Source organism: Vanellus vanellus (assembly GCF_965231255.1).
Source record: "Vanellus vanellus genome assembly, chromosome: 22".
Taxonomy (NCBI): Eukaryota; Metazoa; Chordata; class Aves; order Charadriiformes; family Charadriidae; genus Vanellus; species Vanellus vanellus.
Window position 1 is genome coordinate 5817307 of NC_138927.1, and position 15216 is coordinate 5832522.

Sequence of the window (15216 nt, forward strand, 5' to 3'; positions counted from 1 at the left end):
AAACCTGTTCTGCCTGTTCCTCCTGGCTTTCTAGTACATGGGATGGAGAAGTCTTGGCTCCTCTGAGCTGGGCTGCTTCTGTTTGATCCTTACCTAAGTGTGGAGCGTGAAATGGACCATCGGGGTGTTGTGGGGAAAGGTTGCTGCGGGGAGGCTGTTTAGCTCAAGCCTACGTCTTCTGTAGTTGGATCTGTTCTGTGACCTGTCTCTGTGACGTTGACCTTGAATGTTTTCCACAGCACATGATGCTCTGCAGGTGCTGTAAATTCCTTCTGTTCAATGATTTCACTCCAGCAAGCTGCTTATCAGGCACTCTTTTGAAAACTGTGTTCATATTTCATACACAATTATTCAGCAACTATAAAAGGGGAAAATTCCTATTTATAGCGCAAGGACCAGCATCAAATAGGACACTGAATTCTCACTGATAGAGGAAGTGACCTGTTCTCTAATGCAGCAGTATTTCTGCTGAAAAGAAACAGCATCATGGATTGGGGGGAGGGATGAAAAGCCCTGGGCCATCGCTTTCCATTAAAATGTGCTGCAGTCCTAAAAATATAGTATCTGCCCTTCTCCTTTCCTGATGAAACCATCTGCAAAAAAGAGATTGCAGAAAAGCCTTTCACTGTGGATTTTCGGTTAGTAATAATAAGTCCACCGACTCCTGATGGTCTGGCTTGGAGCTGGTCTTAAGTTTCTGATCAATACCTGATCCCTGACATTGACCTGGGAGCGAGAAGTCACTACAGAGTGCCTGCTGTGGGCAAGTCGCAAATCCTTTGTCTGTAGAGAGTTGGTACAATCACAGTACATGTGTGCACAGCCCTGAAGCAGAAAGAGCACGTGGGGCTGAGGAACAAAGAACTGGCTGAGAGCGATGAATGGAGGGGATGGCAAGGCGGGAAGAACTGGGGACACGGGTGGCAACTGCTGCGGAGAAGGTGAGTGCCTGTTTTGTCTGAGCCTGCCTCTGCTCTCCCTTCCAGGTAAGTTGAGCCATGGCTTCCCCCAAGGCCATCAGAGGCCTCTGCTCCCCGTTGTCACCTTGTCCTTCCCATGGTCTCCAGGCTCTTTAGGAAGAGCTGCGGTGGGTGATACCAAGTAAGGCTCTGGGAGGTGGAGGACCAGAGGATGGGATTCCCCCTCCTGTCGCTGTGGCAACTGTTGGGAAGGGAAGCAGCAGTGGGGTGCGATGGGCGGCGTGGCTGTGGAGGGGTGTGATGGGGAAGCTGCGGAGGCAGGGCTGTGCTGACATCACGCCGGGGAGGTGGCGCAGAGGGAAGGGGAGTGGGAAAGGGAGAGCCGGGGAGACTGCGGAGGCAAGAGAGCTGCATCGGGAGTGGGCTCCAGGGAGAGGTAAGAGATGCTCTGGGAGCAACGGGTCAGGGTGGGCTCCACAGGCAACTGCGGGATCAGAGCCTGCCTCGGCATCTTCCTTGCTGCTGTGGGATGGCTCTTGGGCAGCAGCAACGTTACACAGTGCCCTAACAGCTTGGCACAGCAGGGCTTGGTTCTTGGACAGTGAGACCAGGTCAGAGCCTGACTGGCTGGTGCAGAAACTGCAAATGCGTGTGTGTGTCGTACCCCCCCAGGATACCAGTGTGTGTCACTGACACTGTGCTGGGAAGAGCCAGGAGTACCTGAAATTCCAGGATGAGTTAAAGGGACTGGGGAGCAGCTGTGGTCCCTCTCTGGAGAAGGGGACTAGAGTGTCCTCTTGGGATTAGAGCACGAATCGTTGATGAAATGAATCGGAAGTTTGGAGACCTGGTTCCCCTGAACGGCATTTAGTAATAAGAGGCTGTAAGCAGAGCTGGTGCACTGGAATTGAGCCCAGCAGTGTGCATTTGGGGTGGGAATCCTAAACTACACATCTCCAGCAACCTCAGTACTTACCCTGCCTGTGCAGGAAGCAATAGTTCTGGGGAAGGCAGCCAGGTGCACAATTATTGCTGGGAGCTCTCTGGATGTGGATCCTGGGGATCTGCAAACCTGGAAGGCAAAATAACAAAGTCCTTGAAACTGCTCTGGATGTCGTATTGCCTTTTAGCGTAACGGTTGCATAACGGGATCCAATCTGCTAGCAGAGAGAACAAGGGGTGACGGTCACCTCTGTGCCCTGCAGCATCCCAGCGGTACCTATGCGCTGCGCTGGCCCATGGTGCTGGGGTGATTTTCATCTCTCTTCCTAATCCAAAAGCTAGGCTCATTCTTTAACATTTGAAAAAGCTGGGTTTACAGCTCTGATTCCACAGCAGGGGGGTGTATGGACTCTACACCTACACGCAGGCTGGGCAGCAGTGCCCTGCAGTACATTAGCACACTAGAAAGCGAGTTCGTTAGCACCCTCTCAATCTGTGCTAACCTGCCTTTTGCCCATCAGGATCCTCAACATGTTTCTGACTGAGGAAAGTACATCTGGGGTCAGAAGCCCACTGCTGGTAACCCCAGTGGGTGTCAGAAACCAGTACTAGGGTGGAGATGGAAGAGGCACAAAGCAGAAACTCAGTAGGGCTGAAGAAATCTTGTTTGAAAACCAAGAACAGGGAAAGGCCAATGCTCCTGTCACAACCATTTTGTTGAAATAACTTTCACACATTTCCTATGTTTCACGTGTCATTTAAAGGGCTGGGGGCAGCAGCGGGGCCATGGAGAAACGCGGCCAGGAAAGCTTGAGTGTACATGAGAGGAGAATTGCAATAAGGAGCATAAATATGCTTTTATTAGGGAAGGCTATTGCTGCGGGATGCATGATCCTCCCCTACAAAAGGCACAGATGCTGGGTCTATAGGGAACATCTGGGAGTGGCCCGAGGTGGCCGTACTGCTGCTTATTTTATGATAACTCTGCAAAAAGCAACAGCTTGTGCTGCTGTGTGGGACTTCTTTGGAAGCAACGTGTCAGAGGCCCCATGCTTGGAGGCTTTTAGGAGCAGGCTGTGGTGTTGTCACCCAGGTGGCTGTGTAGCCAGCTGTGTTTCATGCCTCTGCCATGGGTGGCAGGGGAGGAGAGGACCTGCTAGCAGCTCTCAGTGCTGCACAGGGCAGCTGTGGTGGGACAGAGCCAGCTCTGGATGGGCCCAGGCAGTGCCTGAACCAGGCTCCTGGGGGCAGTTTGGGAAGGGCGCAGGGAGGAGTCGATGCTGCTTTTCTGCAGCTTCAGTCCCTGAGGTTGCAGTTCTGCATGGCCAGCAGCTAACACAGCTAGGACTGCTTCTAAGTCACGTTTCAACTTGATTTTTTTCAAGGTTATTCAAAATTTAGTAGGGGGATGGCACCAGGCCCTCCTACAAGCAGAGAGGCCAAATCAACTCTCCTAGTCCTTGACCTTCTCCGCTGCTCAGCTGGCTCTCCTTGCTGTTCCCCTTACACTTGCCTACACTGTAAAAGGGATGATCATGTGAATATTACACAGCCTGACATCTGCACATCAGCTGAAGCAGCTGAGTCTCTGACATGCTCCTGGTGCCTTCATGTCATCCTGTTCCACAGTTGTGCTGTATTACCTGTGCGTTTGGTCCCTACCATGGGCTGTAACTGCTAGATATACAACAATATATAAATAGAATACATGGGAACTTGTGCTCTGCTGGGTGTTGATACCCAGCCTGCAACACAAGCCCTTCTGGGAACCGAGGGCTGTGGACCTGAGAGCCTCTGCAGAGGCCTGGGGCATCGGGAGGAGCTGCCCTTGTACCAGTGTCCAGAGAGGGCCCTGGGAGCTGAGCCAGGTCCTGTGAGATGGTTTAATCCTTCCTATTCCACAGTCTATCTTAGCCATGACTCCACTGCAGTGAATGCTTTCCAGTTCCTTTGGCAGCAATGCACACAGGCACTCGCAGGCGTCTACCTCATGTTTGTTTTCACTCCTTATCTGGTACCATTGAGAGCAGGCAGCACAGCAGCTGTGTCAAGGAGAGCAGGTTGGTGTGTTCCCACTACTGCCTGGGCCACCCTGGAGTCCCCTCTAGCCTCTCCCTAAACCCAGGCTGAAATTTCCTTCTGCTGAGGTAGCTGTTTGTTTAATAGCTGAGGTTACTTGAGTAATCAATAGTTCTCGGTTTTCCAACGGAAATATTAGCCCTTTGGCCAAATCAGCATTTCTGTCTTTGTTCTAAACCTAGCCTTGACTCTCAGCTCTGGGGGGATCTGGGTGTATTCCCAACCTACCTGCACAGAACCCTGGTCCTTTTCTTTCCTCCTGCCAGCGTCGCTTTTTCTCTCTGAGGTTAAGCAAGAAAGGCTGGAAGCACATGGAGAAATTGCTGGAGCCGTTTGACTCTCTTCGGTCTCAGCCTCTCTCTTGGCTCTGCCCCAACAGCTCATTCTCTGTGCTTGCTTCTCTAAGGAGAGTGATGAGGATGGAGTCAATGGGATCCTCACGGCCAAGAGCATTGCTGATATAAGTCCCAGTCCATGGGCTCTGGGAGAACTTGGCTCAGCCGCTGCCAGTAGAAGAAAAACTGTTTCCATCACACAGCAGGACCTGTATCCCAGAGAACCAGGGCTGGAAGACAAGGTGCCCATAGTAAGGCTCCATGGCTGCAAATAAATTTTCTTTGCAAACAGGCGAAGGCACTGACTCCCTGGAGCTGGATTTCCACTGGTTCCATCCCAGACAGCCAAAGGCTGGGCTGTGGCTCTGGGCTCCAGTTTCCTCTGACTGAAGGAGGTCACAGGGTTTCTTCTGGTGCTGGGGTAGTTGAAACACCCTTGCTGTGCATTGCTAGTGTCTCTGCACATCTCTGTTATTTCCAAACCAGAAAAGGTCACAGAGACCCAAGAGAAACCCACTTCCCTCCTTCACTGGAACTCCTCTTTCTGCCTCGCACATGCTTTTGTTGCCATCTCTCGCTTGCCAAATGCAGGAACAAACACTGGGGTTTGGCAGGGCTCAAAGCCTTGGCTTGCCGGATGGGAAAGAGGCATTCCTGGTCCTCAGCCTGGGGACCGGGCTCTGCTCCACATCCACTGCCAGGTTCTCCAGCTGCAGTTTTGGTGCTCATCCCATGCCGAGAGCAGTGTTCTTACGTGTCTGGGGATGGGCAGCACCCCTGGGTGCTGAGCTGTGAATCCTGCGGGAGATTCACGGAAAGTGGGTGGGAATAGCTGGAGCAGGACCCAGAGCTACGTGAACCCCAGCATGTTGCTGTGGCTGAGCTGCACGTAACAGTGGGAAGCGCAGGAGTCAGCGCCGCCTTGAGAGGCTTTTCCCCAAATATGTATGATGGTAGGGGGGCAGGGAAAGGCAAAGGGAGGCCACGTAAAGTCAGGCTGTCTCTGTTTTGTTCAAATAGGGCTGTTATTGCCAACAGTTGTCCCCTGAGAGACTGCAGGGCTTACGCTGGGGAGGGATCCTGTAACTCCGAGACAGCTGGGAGGCACTTGGCAGCTACTGCTGTTTCAGGGGCGGGCACTGGACTTTTCCTGGTGCTCAGGGGAACTGGGATGGCAGCCTGGATCAGGGAGGGCAGGGCTGGGCAGATGAGAGACAGTCATAGCTGCTGCCTCCCTGTTAGAAGGATGCTATGGAGCAACAGCAGGGCCTGATTTCAGAGAAGCATTTGAGGTCTCAGTGTGCACCGATCGCCCCAGAAACCTCCTACTCAATTTTCTGCTGTGCACAGTCCAACCTCCTCAGAAAGCACAGGGGCTAGTTTGCTTAAACAGTGGCTCAGGCAACCCACAGATGAGATCAGCCCCCGAGAGGGAAAAGGGTTTTTCATGGTGATGGAGGGGTGAGGGAGAAGAGGAATTTCATGGCTGCAGTAAAGGTGAGCTCTGCTTGAAGAGAAGTTCAAGAGAATGGGCTTGTGGTCATGGCATCAGGCAGGGGGGAGGAGGGGTGGGTGAGTGGCAAACCCTGGCAGAACAAACCCCATTTACCTTTCCATGCTGGCCTAGGAATGAAGGACGCACCAAACTACAACTCCCCTCTCCCTTTGCCCACCTTGTTCTTCCGCAGAGAGAACAGAGCACTGGGGGAGCAGCCCTGGATTGACCCAGGCTGAGGGCAGGGGCTTGGCAACCGAGGGTCAGGCTGGGGAAAGATCTCATATGAGACAAGGGAACCCTGATCAAGCTGATTTTCAGAGTGAGACACTCGTATATTTCCCACCTGGTTAGTGCTGGCTCAGTCCTCTGGAAAATAACACACGTTTTCCTTGCTGCAGGGCCAGAGGGCCGTGCTGGGAGCACTCTGCTGCTTTCCCGTCCTGCCTGCAGACGGGAGGTGCTGCTGGCAGGGTCCAGAATCACTCTTCTTTCCTCTTCTGACAGCTGTTGCTGGTTATGAAAATGGGAATGTTCCCCAGCCAGTTCTCGGCAGGAACTGCCCTTTCCAGGGCTGACCGCATGGGCTGTTTCTTCCTCTTCCCACCTCCTGACAGTAGTCACAGATTTGGGTACGTTCTAGTCTTGGCGAAGTCCCTGCTCTTCTTCCTCACACAGCACACAGGAGAAGCCTGTGGCTCTGGCCTGTGAAGGGGGATGTTCGTTCCTTGGCCTCAGATCAATAAAATTTGCGAGTCAATTCTTTTCCCAAAGCACAAAGAAAGAAATAAGAAACACTGGGACCACTCCTGCGGTGGGAATTTACACCCCAGAGCTGTCAGTCTGCAAGTAAACCTTGTTCCTAGCACAGAGATCCTGACACCAGCTACCGTCCTCTCTCCCCAAAGTGCAGAATGGAGATCACACTTTGCAGGAGAGCAGTAGGGATGTCAACATCTTGCAGGAAAGCCATTATTTCTTGTCACATCTGATGCAGAGGCAAAGTGAGTGTCCACAGCATACACAAGGGAACACTGGGCAAAGCTTAGCAAAGATAGGAAGGAGGCAGCAAGGCTTATTGCTACTGGAAGCTGCGGGTGTCCAAAGCTTAGCAAGATTTGCGGAGGGGTCAAGTCTCTGTCGGAAACAAGACTGTGCAAAGTCCCCACTGATTACGGTTGCAGCAGGGTAGGAAACCCTGGGGTTCAGAACTTGAGCCAGTTTCTAAGAGAAAAGAGCAGAACTAGCAGGAAAGGGAAATTACTCCACATAAGCCCACTTGCACCGTCCTTGCAGCAGCCAGCATTGGCTACTCAGAGCACAATGACAGCACAGAAGTGGGTGGATTCAGGCCACATCCTACCCCGCAGGTTGAGAGTTCCTCAGAAAGGCCAAATGGTGCAACTGAGCTAATTCAGAAAGCAGTTGTCTGGCTAATGCCAAGGTCAGTTTGAATTAAGTCCTTCCACTCTCCCTTCCACGTTTGTGCGGTGAGGCAGGAAGCTGAAAAGTCCCTGGCCGATTTTGGGACCTCAGGCAGAGGTCAGCAACTGCCCTGGTTCTGAGTAACAGATGAATGTGTTAGCACCGAGCCCCCTGCGCTCAGTTCCCTCCCTGACTCCTAACGGCACACGACAACAGAATTTCCTTGCTCTTTATTTCAAAGCTCAGGGAAAATTTCTGCCACCAGAGCTGAGTTAAATAAAAAGTTGGTAAATTCAGGAGGAAATGCGGCTTCACGCAGCAAGGCGCTAACCTTTGGAATTGCTTTAAGAGTTGGTTAAGTTAAATATGATAACTGGCTTGGAAATATCCTGATGGTTTTATGACCTTTAACAATGTCTGTACTTCTGTACCCAGACAAGGGTCACCAGACTGCTCCAAGACATGACCAGATTCCCTTAGAGAGATCAGGAAAGAATTCTCTTCCTGTCTTTCCCTGTCCTGTTATGATTGCCATTACTTGGTTTCTGTAAAGCACAGGAATTACCCTAGGCCAGAGCAGCATGGCTGGAGTGCTGAGCACACCACATTGTCTATTCCCTTGAACCCCACTTTGGTATGAGAATGATCTCTGTGTTATGGCACTTCTGGAGGTGTCGAGGTGGTGTTTCAGAAACTTTGCTTCCAAGACAGAGTGTTACTCAGGGGAAAGAAGTACCACATCTGTGTCCTCAGGAGCAGACGTGGGGTTTAAGCCCCATGGTAATATTTTCCCAGATGGTCCTGAAGAGACCTGAGAGGTTCAGGTGTAGATGTTTCTCTTCCCCTGCCAAGATGAAAACAGTCCCTTTCATTTTTCTTATTTTGCTTTTACTATCCCCAGCCCCAATGCAGGGCTGTGAAGGTTGGGTGGTGGCTCTAAGAGGGTGTTATTTCACAGTGACTTTCCCAGTGCTGAAGGGGCTTTGGGTAAGGAGAGGCCCTGCTGAGGGCAGTCGTGCTCTTGTCCTTGGAAGTTCTGCTGAGACCTTTCTCTTCCCAGGTGTAAACTGGTGCTTTGTGGCATTGGGGCTCAAACCTCCTTTGAAGCCAAGGAGCCATAGGGACAGGCTTCAGCCACCACCTGCCCATGACAGCAGGTCCCCCTGGTGCTCACTGGAGCCTTCTCCCATTAGCAGGTCACTGCGAGCAGCGGATTATACCCTGGCAACAGGGACACTGCAACATGCAAGCCCCGAAACTGCAGCGCCTGCTCCACTACACAGCAAAATAGGTCGTGCATCAGCAAATGAAAAAGGACAGATGGTGTCTGCTAATACAGCTTAGTTTATAGCCTGCAGGATTAACTCACTAGTTGTCATGTCTGCAAAAAATAGGAAGTGGGTGGGTCGGGTGGAGGAAATGTGTGGTGTGCCCAGCCCTACCTGTGTTTGTAGGATACACCAGCTGGAAAGGATGTCAGAGATGCTGTGAGGTTTTGAGATGCTGCTGAAGGGCTGCCAGTGTCTCTTTGAAGTTCTGGGCACTAGAGCCACTGCCTTGTACTGAGCCTTCCCATCCAGCTCTGGTTCCCACACTCCCCCTGCAAAGGTCAGTGCTGTAGGGAGAAAGATGCTGAGCCGTGCAGGGATCCCCAGCAGAGACAGGGACACCGTTTGTGGTCTATGCACCAACGGCTCTGCAGGAGAAACCCACAGCTTCCTGTCCTGCGCCAGCTGCAGGACAACCTCCAGTTCAGCCTTTTGAACTCCCAAGCACCCACGTGTCTGCAGGAGTGAGACAGAAAGCTGATGCAGAAGCCTCAGGTCTTTTCAATGCCTTCTCTGTGACACACTGTTCTCCTTTCCTGGAAACCAGGCCAGTGCCTCACTCTGTTCTCCTTGCAGAAACCAAGCCCTGTGCCAGCGCTCTAGCTTCTCTGCATCTGCTCTCTGAGGGCAGAACAAACCCTTCCTCAGTCCTCCGCAAATGGTCCTCCTGAAGATTTCACCTTGGTCCTTGCTGCCCCTGCTGCGGCCAGGTTTGCTCACATCCTGCATGACGCTGAGCACCCCAAAAAACAGATGCCTTCAGGGAGAGAGGAGAGCCTGCAGAGCCAGTGCTAGGTTCCTGCCCTGTCATGCCACCTCCGTGCCTCTTGCTGGTGGCACCTGGCTCTCCCCACTGAGCGCTTGGCCACCACCACCTGGGCACAGTGTGCCCAGGCCTGGCAGCTGCCTGCTGCTGTCAGAGGTGTTCATCACCCCCACCTTCTTCTAGCCACAACCAGCTGTCACAGGCACTGGGGTTTTCTCCAGTGACTAATTTGCCTATGTTTATGCCAACGCCAAACACATAATTGTCTGTTTAACAACTCGGGTGAGGAGGGAGTCTGGCTGCTTCCTCGTACTATAGGGATCAGACCAGCACTTTCCTGATGGCAGCACCCATTGTGCTAAACCTTCTCAGGTATAAATCCCCTGTCATTAAGGACAGCAGGTCACCAGTAAGAGTGAATCGAGAGCGGGGATCATTGTTACTTCTATCCCCAAAGCTGTACAGTGAGTGTGCAGGACAGCAGGTGTATCAAGAAATCAGAACAGCCTGTGCTTTTATTACAAAAGGAAACGCGTCTTTTGTAGAGGGCAAAAGCATGTCAGATTACTATTATAAGTAACTGCTTAACGCTCCCTACCTTTACGTCATTGCTGAAGTAGATGGTAGTTATCTCAGTCCCTGTTCAGGGTCTCCTTTCAATGCACATGGATCAGCGACGGGCCAAGTCCATGGCCTTCCTGGCTGGCTGAGCCCTGGCGGAGACAGGATGGTGAGCTACGTGGGCACACGAGCCTCCAAGTTCTTCCCCCTCAAAATCTCCCCACCTCCCACCTCTTTTTATCAGCTGCTGACAAGACGTGCCATGTGTGTAGGTGGCTCCCAAGCTTACAAGATGATTCCCCGCTCCCCCCACCTCCATCCATGAGCGCGTTCAGGATTTTGAGGAGGGGGAGCGCAGCTTTCCTCCGTCTGCAGTCCTGTTCTGCAAGGGATGCGCGATGCTTTCAGGGAGCTCCATGTGGTAACTCTCTCCCAGGATTTCACATGACAGCATCTTCCGCAGAAAGTCACAGCAGGGAGTGGAAGATTGCTGTGCGTGTGGGTGTTAGGAGGGAGCAGAGTGGGATGGGGAGATGGAGGGGAGAGGAGGTGTAACCGCAAAGTAAACCAGAACAATCCTCTTGGAAGAGCCTTAAATTTCTGATCCCAAGGCTCCCATCTCCTGCCTTTTCCTCTTCATTTAAAAGAATGTCAATCCTTGTTAAGTCCAGCAGAGAAAAAGGGAGTCAAGAAGAGTCATCTCTTCCTTCCCTGCACACGTCTCAGGGGACCACGAGAGGCAAACAGAACATGAACTAACTAGATCAACCCAGAAAGTGTGTGCAGATTTGCACACTGGGGAGAGCCCTCCTGAGCCACTGGTGTCTTCCCTGGAGAGACATAAACAGCTGCTAATGACATCTCCATCTGAAAACTGATCAGAGTGCATGTCATTACAAACCAGTGTTTCCCCAGGGCCCCAGCAGAAAATGACCCCAACGAGCTTCAGTTCTTGACTACACAGCTGCTACCTCGTGAATGCAAAGCACCCCTCACCACAGATCTCAAAGCTCTCAGGGTTAAGCTTGGTTGAACCTCTCTGACAAACCAAGACTGCCCTCCCTGCTCTGCACACAGGGGAGCGGGGGCCCCGACAGGAGGAATAAGGGAAGTCCACATGCTCCTGGCGTGACTCTTTGGGGCAGGGAGTTGGGACGAGACCCCCACGCTGCACCTCTGAGAGGTTTAAAACTACCTTTGTGCTACTTGGGTCTGTCTGACCCTCTCACCTTCATCGAGATGCTGTGACTACAGCAACCTCTCAGGTTTGTCTGCAAGGTGTCACAGCACATACTTGGCTGTGCCCCGTGGTGGGTCCTCAGGAGAGAGACCCTTGAAACTGTCATCTGCATTTTGGCACTGGTGAATCCTGATGCACCTGGATCCCTTTAACAGCCCAGGCTGTCCCATCTGAGCAGGGCCAAAGGTCTCAACCTGCCCAGCCACACCAGAGCTGAGTCATTCCAGAGTGCCCCTGTCCGGCAACAAGGAAGAATTCCTGGTGTAAAGCTGTTCCCCTCCTTCCCCCATTTCATCCTGTCTGTGGCTATTTCAGAAAGCAGCAACACGAGCTGGATTTTCTCTAAACTCCATCTGCTCTGCAACACAGCCTGCGACCCATGAATAACCGCCCATCCCTGTCCGGGTAAAGAGGGAGAAACCCCAGGAAGACCCATGTACTTCTAGAGAAAACAGTCTGTTCCAGGGAGTGGTTCACACCTCAGTGCCAGAATGACCTGGAGGTTTCAGGCAGACTGAATCTTTGTGTGTCCTGAAATAGCTGTTTCAACACCCCCCTGTGTCCTGTGGGCCAGGGAGGAGAGCAACAGGCGGTTATTTACCATACCTGTGCTATCTGGGTAACCAGGAAAGGGGGGGCCGCCAAAGGGGCCGTGGTAGGAGCTGGAATTTCTGTTTTATCGGCTGCAAACCAAAGCTGGCGCGACTGCCTGCCAGCGTCCCACCACAGCAATATTCCTGGCCACGGCACACCCCAGTCCCTCCATGCAAATACTCCCAGTATGAGCCGAGTTTCGCAATCGCTTCCCAGCAACCAGCCTCTGCTTTCACTCTCTGAATTACGAAGGGGAGTTTTCATTACATCACCAGAGGCTGTTCCTCCTTGAAGCCAGTGACAGAGCTGTCACTCTGCTTTGTGGGGTTTTTTGGGGTGTGGGTGGCCGGGGTATTTCTCTGGAAAGTAGCCCTGTAGCTCCCCAAGCTGGGTCCAGCCCAGCCCAGCCTCCCCGGCTGCTCCATCCAGGCTGGGAATGGCACTGGGCAGCACAGGTTGGCTCTAACTGGTGGCTGGACAAAGCATGCCCTGCACTGCTGCTGGAAGCCATCCTGGGAGATACGGCATTTTCAGCCAGCTTTAAAAGTCGCCTGTGCCAAATCCTGCTCTGATTTAAGCAGCAGGGTCGGAAGTCAGCAGTCTGCCAGCTTTCTGCCAGCGTAAGCAAGAGCAAATTTGCCTATCGGAGCTGGGATTTGTGGAGCGGTTCACTGAAGCATTTGAATTCTCCCTCCTCCCTTTTTTTTTTTTGTTTATCTTTTCAAATATCCCTCAGTTTAACGGTCAGACTGCTGACGGTTTCCCTGCAGCCTCAGGGAGGAGCTGAGCTGATCTCACTCCCAATCCGGTGACTTTCCAGTCAGCCTTTTTCCTCCCCTCCCTGGCAGCCCGTTTCTGTGCCCTCTCCTTCCCAGCCCCACGTCCTGGCTGGTTTTGTTTGGTTTTGTTTTTTTTTTTTTCCCCCAGTTTGAATCATAACAAAGTACCAGGTTCAAACTGCTCCCTATTCAGGAACGTGCTGAGCAGGAGCCTCTGCTTCTTGGCAAGGGTTACGGAAACTCGCCACGGAGAAACACTTCGGCCGTGGAGAACTTGTTTTCAAGTAGATGGTATGTCTGGACCACGGTGGGGTCATGGGACAGAAAGAAGTCGGTACCTCTGAGCTCCATAAAAGCACTGAATTCCCTCAAACATATAAAGACAGGCAAGAGGTCTGCGCAGCTCAGGAGCAGGGAAGATGGCTCTCAAGTCAGCGTGAGCCCCTCGGATTTACTCTGCCCTCCCCCAGCCCTGTTTGCATCATGATTCCTCATATGAGGGAATGAAGAGTCATTTCTGCCCCATCAGCACGTTGTGAGCTGATACCTTTCCCAGTGACTCCAGATGGTTTTGCTCTCTGTCTCTCCATTTGTGTCTGCACTACTGGTAATTCAGGACTGTCTCACATTAGCTTTTGAGATGAAACCTTCCCACAATTAGTTACAGTCTGTGCTCTTGCGCTGCAAAGGACGTAGGGCTGAGCTGTCAGAGCGCTGTCTGGGAGATCCATCCCACACACAAGCCCTGCTCAGGTTTCTCTATTTCAGTCAGGAGTGTGATTTTTCTAGTGAAATCATCAAACCAAGACAGTCTCTGCTACAGATGGGAAGCGACAGCCATTTAAAGACACCCCATACCTGGCCCATCTCAGGCAGGAATACCTAATTTCAATATAATCTTGTTTTACAGTAGTACAACATCTCTCCTTTCTTTCTCTGGCCTTCCTTTCCTGCTAGTGAAATGAAGAGAGGATCCTTGTCAATGTGCTCCAGGAGCTCCACCATCAGAAGTGTCAGAGAAATTCTAAGTATCTTCATGCCTGCCCATGACCTGCCAGGGATCGGAGCTCAGCATCACGCTGCTCAGGGGCAACATGCTCCACAGACACCCCTGCAGCATCCCTGCCTCTCTTGGAGCAGAACTGTTTGGCTCTCTTGCAAAATTAGCTCCCTAATAACAGGGTTCTTGATCCCGGGCAGGAATTTAACACTCTGAGGCCAATCCTAAGCGTGGTCCATAACTTCCAGCTGGGCTAAAGCCATGTGCACTGTGGCAGGAATGCTGGCACGCAGTAGAGGTGAGGGAGAGCTGACAAATGTCCAGGGAACATAAGCTCTAGGGAAGGACTTGGGTGCGGCAGGCACCTTGGGATAAGCACTAAGTGAGTGTGTATGGCAGGCACAGAATTAATGAAGAAAAGCGCAGGGAAGGTAACAGGAGAGCTGAAGGGTATTAGAAGAGGAGGCGACTTCATTTGTGTGCTCTTATGCAGGTGATTTACTCCCTCTGTGCCTTCATTCACCCGTCCATCAAACGGGGAAGCGTCATCATTATCTCTGCTGTACAGACAGGCACGGGGTCTTTGCCTACAGCAAGTCAGGCAGTGCGAGCACCGAAACCCAGGTGCTTTCGGCTGTCAGCCTGGGTTTGGTTTGCTAAACCTTGTTCTCCACCCCAGAGGCGCTGAACGGGGCCCTTCACAGCCGGGAAGGAGCCTGGTAATAACTATGCAAATAGGCTTTGCTGAGAGAAATGATTTCAGGAATGGCGATAGCTGGAAGACAGTGATGAAGCCACACTTGTCTTGTCACATGAATAACTACAGTCTGTCCAGTCAGAAGCTGACAGTCTACAGGGAAAGCAGCCCCTTCTGTGCCGATTTAACATGCACTTCATAGACACAGCAGCTCTTTCTGCTTCGCCTCCCCTGCATAATAAGAGGCTGCGCCCTTCCCTTCAGCTTATCTGCCTTTGAACGGCAGACGAGGCTGGCAGACCCCTGTGGGCATGGGGGAACCCTGGAAGGAAACGGAGGCTCTTAAATTTCTGCATGACTGCAGTAAGAGTGTGGGTTGTAGTTTCAGTGACTCCCTATGAAAGAGGCTAAACCCTGTGCCGGGGGAAACATTCCTGGGTGAGTAAATCTCCACACGACTCTTCACAAATATTACAATGGAGGAGGGCCACGCAGCCGGGGCCAAGACGCCCCAGCGGGATGTATAAATTCAGAAGAGCCTCCTGCAGTTACAGACCCCACTCTCCAACGAGAGACATGTTAAAAAATAAACTTCCTTTGGAGCACAGCCCTCCACCCACCCCCCAGGAGAGCGCTGGGCCCCTTCCCATCCCACCATTAGCACAAGGCCCCTTTCCAACCCACGGTTAGCGCCAGGCCTGGGAGAAGCCTCAGGGCTGGGTGAGGCCAGCAGACCGCCATGGCCCAGCCCGAGGCAGCCAGCCATGCTCCGGCCAACCCCTGGCAGTGCCAAGGGCGGGATGCCGAGGGGGAACCCGGGGACGGAGACGGGGATAGGGACGGGAACAACCAGCACCTCACCAAAGGCTTCAGTCCTGCCCGGCGGCGCTGCCCTCAACAAAAATGGCGGCGCCGGCGGCCGCGCCCGCTGACGGGGCGGGGCGGGGCGCGGCGCCTGCGCAGTCGGCGGGGCGGGGCGGGGCGGGGCCGCACTCACCGGGCGGCGGGGCCGCTGTCGTTGCAGCCCGGCGGGACGCGGTGCTCCGGTGCCCTCC